A 4,052-nucleotide genomic window follows, 5' to 3' on the forward strand; every position below is an offset into this window, starting at 1 on the left:
AAAAAAAAAAAAAAAAAAGTGCTTTGACTAGCCTGGGCAACATGGCAAAACCCCATCTCTACAACAGGTACACAAATTAGCCAGGCATGGCGGTGAACGCCTGTAGTCCCAGCTACTCAGAAGGAGGCTGAGGTGAGAGGGTTGCACCACTGCACTCAGCCTGGGTGAGAGAGCAACTGCTGAACCTTGGGCAGCTCTTGCTGATTCTTGATACTTATGTTTCCTCCCTTCAAAACCCGTCTCAAGGCCCATCAGGTCCAAAGAGCGACAGGCTGAAAAAGCCATGCACGAGTCATTGAGTTTCAGGCCTAGCTTTCCCTGGAGTTAGGCTAGATGACCTTGGAGGTCCTTCATAGCAATTCTAGTAATGTTTTTCCTTTGAGATCAACTACTTCTGCAGTTCAGGGCAGTTTTCCAATCTTTTCTAGTCTCTCTTTAGAAAAGAGAAACATCTAAAAAACTGGGCTAGGTGCGATGGTTCACGCCTGTAATCTCTGCACTTTGGTAGGGTGAGACAGGAGGATTGCTTGAGCTCAGGAGTTCAAGACCAGCCTGGGCAACACAGAGAGACCCCATCCCTACAAAAAATTTAAAAATTAGCCAGGTGTGGTGGCGTGTGCCTGTAGTCCCAGCTACTCAGAGAGATGAGGCGGGTGGGTCACTTGAGCCTGGTGGTGTAGAGGCTGCAGTGATAGTGTCAATGAAGCATGTAAAACAGAACAAGATCCTGTCTCAAAAAACAAAAACAAAGGCCGGGCACAATGGCTTATGCCTGTAATCCCAACACTTTGGGAAGCCGAGAGGGGCAGATCACTTGAGCTCAGGAGTTTGAGACCAGCCTGGCCAATATGGTGAAACCCCATCTCTACTAAAAACACAAAACTTAGCTGGGTACATGCCGATAGTCCCAGCTACTCCGAAGGCTGAGGCAGAAGAATCACTTGAACCTGGGAGGCAGAGGTTGCAGTGAGTCAAGATTGTGCCACTGCACTCCAGCCTGGGAAACAGAGCGAGACTCCATCCATCTCGGAAAAAAACAAAATACAAAAACAAAAGCCTAAAAACACTGACTGGGCCTTCTCCACCAGGATGTGTATAAGGCAGCCTTCCACCTTATGACCTAGCTCAGACTGAAGATAACCAGGCAATTAACAAGTATTGGAAAACTGTCTGCCCATAAGCCCAGCTGTGGCCTGGATGCAGTGCAGAAACAAAGGAAGCATGTTTTTAGAAAGGAATTTGAGAATGCTGTCAGAGGGTGGATTGGACTGCAAGCAATTTTAATCATGTATTTATACTCAAAAAGTAACCTTGGCCAGGTACAGTGGCTCTTACATTTAGCAAAATACAAGCAGTATGATGGAGGTCTTACCTTATTTTATTTCCAGTTTTCATCCGAATCCACTGGGGAATGGGACGATTTTGCTTTTGTTTCTTGGCCAGGAATCGCTTAATCCTGAAAGTCTTGTGAGAAGACTGGGAAGAAAATGCAATCAATTTAGACATTGATATTAGAGACTGACTGAATGAGTCAAAGTCAAGAACTCCTTCAAACCAACATTTGAGTGCTTAACACATACCCCAGCCCCAAAATCTTCTCAATGCTAAGCCATCAAACCAAGCAAGTCTCTGACCATCACAACTTCTCTGGAGGCAGATACCACAGTTTCTATTGTTCAAATTAAATAAGTGGAATCAGGAGGTTAAGAAACATGCACAAAATCAGAGCATCAACGTGCAGAACCAGAATTGAAACCCAGGTCCTCCCTGCTCCACAGCCAGAGGCTACCTTTCAGTTTACCCTGCAGTCCCCCAAGGACTCAGACGACCACACTGGGAATGGCGAGGGAACTTGGCTTTGAGTCAAACAGAACCATCTACCATTTGCAAGTCAACGAATCTCAGTGCTCTACTTTGTAAAATAGGGGTACATACTTTTCAAGTGTCATTGGGAGGGTAATTAAGACTTAGGGAATGTCCCTGCTGACGTTCAGAGGATCTACTCACCATTTCGGTATTAATCGTAACTCTATCCCTACTGCTAATTTTCACTGCTACAAAAATAAACTTTTAAATTTAAAAAGAAATGAAATGTCACTTTTCCGACGATGACTGTCTCAGTTTCTAGTTGCATCTTTTGGCTCTCATAAAGAATTTCAGTCATCTAAGGCCAACCCCAATACTCCCCCAAATGTACAGAATAATCTCGCAAAAAGGGCACGGATGCAGGTTGAATGCCTGGCCAACCTGAAAGAACATACCCTTGCATAATAATGGGAGCCAATACAAAGAAGGCAAAGATTACACGCCCCCCCACCCACAGTAGCAGTTGTAAATCTTGTCAAGTAATAAACTATTACTTGACAAGTGACAAAATATCAGTACTTATCGCCTCCACATCTGGAAATCAACATTTCACATTTCCCAGTAAAGAGTGACTAGTTCGCTACTGCCATTTACTAAGAAGGCCAGAATGACAATCGGGTTCACAAAACACCCCTTGTTCTAGGCGCTTCCACGGGGTGACGCTCAAGTCTCTGAATAAACGTCCTCTAAACCAAAGTCCTGGGATCTAAAAATGTGGTTCGCTTCTCCACGCCAAGCTTAAACCCTTTTCGAAAACCAGTAGCCCACATTACCCTCCTGATTGCCCTCCACGTTGCGCGTGCCACGGGCAGCCCACAGTCAGGTCACGATTTCGGGGGTGGCTGCTACCTCCTAACCCTCGCCTCCAGAACCAGAGTTCGCTACAAGCGAAGGGAAACCGGAATCCCTGCCCGACTCGGCAGCGGCCCGGCAAAGAAAGAGTCCCCTTGAATCCGCGGCCGCAGCGCAGCCCGCCCCTCTCCAGGTTGCTCGCTGGCTCATTAGCTTCCCTCCAGGCCGAGGAAGACAACAGTGGCCGAACTGGAGCTTTTCTTGAAAAAGCCTTTAAAAGGCACCAGGCCCTCGACGCCCCGCGCGGTCCAGGCATTTCGTGGCAGCGGCCTCGGGTGTTTGGGAAGCCACCCTGGGGCCGATGGGGGCCGATGGGGACCGATGGACTTACCATGGCGAGAAGTGGAGGCAAGAACACACCACGATGGCGGAGAAAGGAAAAGAGGGGGGAAGCAGGCGGAAGAACGAGCTTAGAAGGCGCTTCTGATGGGCGGAGCTTAGGAGGTGACGCTATTCGCCGACCGCCTCTTCCTAGTGCTTTCTGTGCCCACCGGTGCGCTCCCGTGGCGCCGTGGGAAAGAGCGCTGGTTCCTGCCAAATGCAATTCGCTTTGCTTCGCTTCCCTAAGTGGGTTCCCCGAGGGGCCCGGCAGCGTGCTAGGGGCACCCTGCTTTGCAAGTGAGGCAGACAGCCCGTGATAAATGCCAAAGTAGAAGCCCTTCCGAAAACCTAAGGAGTCGATTGGGCGGGACTAACCCTAAGAGAGGGCAGGGGAAGCGACCGTCACCTCCGGGCGCCAGGGACTGGGAACGCCGGATCGGAGCTGGGCAGACGGAGAGCAAGTGCCATTTTCCCGGAGGGCTACGAGTCATTCCGGCTTGGCTGGAAGGTGTGGGAAGGGACAGTCGTGTCGGAGGAAGCAGGAGAACTTAGAGGGGGTTGGACCACGTGGACGCTTATGTAAGCCTAGACACTTGGGGTTTTCGACTAGGCGAAAGGCTGCCAATCAAAGTTTTCAACTCAGAAAGTTAGGAACAGAACCTCTTCCTTGGCTGCTAAGAAGTCCAGCCTGACATTGTATCCCGCCTTTGGCAAGCTGTACAATAATTAATGACATGCGTTTGGGATGCTAGTGTTCCCCGTTTCAATCCTTTTCCCCGTTTAAAAGCAAAAACCTTTCATTTTTGATGAATAAATAAAATAAATGTAAAAATAAGCCGGGCGTGGTGGCTCGCGCTTGTAATCCCAGCACTTTGGGAGACCTAGGCGGGCGGATTACTTGAAGTCAGGAGTTGGAGACCAGCCTGGCCAACATGGTGAAACCCTGTCTCTACTAAAAATACAAAAAAAATTAACCAGGCGTGGTGGTCGGCGCCTGTAATCTCAGCTACTCG

At 48.9% G+C, this 4,052-nt stretch overlaps 1 long non-coding RNA gene across 1 annotated transcript in view; it reads right to left on the reverse strand.

Moving 5' to 3' along the window:
- The window catches only part of LOC105537524, a 5,188-nt gene extending 2,051 nt beyond the window's left edge, over positions 1–3,137 (reverse strand). The window contains exons 1-2 of the long non-coding RNA XR_001005725.1: positions 3,050–3,137; positions 1,373–1,476 (exon numbers count right to left, since the gene is read on the reverse strand). This is a non-coding gene — a long non-coding RNA (uncharacterized LOC105537524). The remainder of the gene's footprint in view (positions 1–1,372; positions 1,477–3,049) is intronic.
- Positions 3,138–4,052: the final 915 nt, after the last annotated feature.

Source organism: Mandrillus leucophaeus, unplaced genomic scaffold (assembly GCF_000951045.1).
Source record: "Mandrillus leucophaeus isolate KB7577 unplaced genomic scaffold, Mleu.le_1.0 Scaffold174, whole genome shotgun sequence".
Taxonomy (NCBI): Eukaryota; Metazoa; Chordata; class Mammalia; order Primates; family Cercopithecidae; genus Mandrillus; species Mandrillus leucophaeus.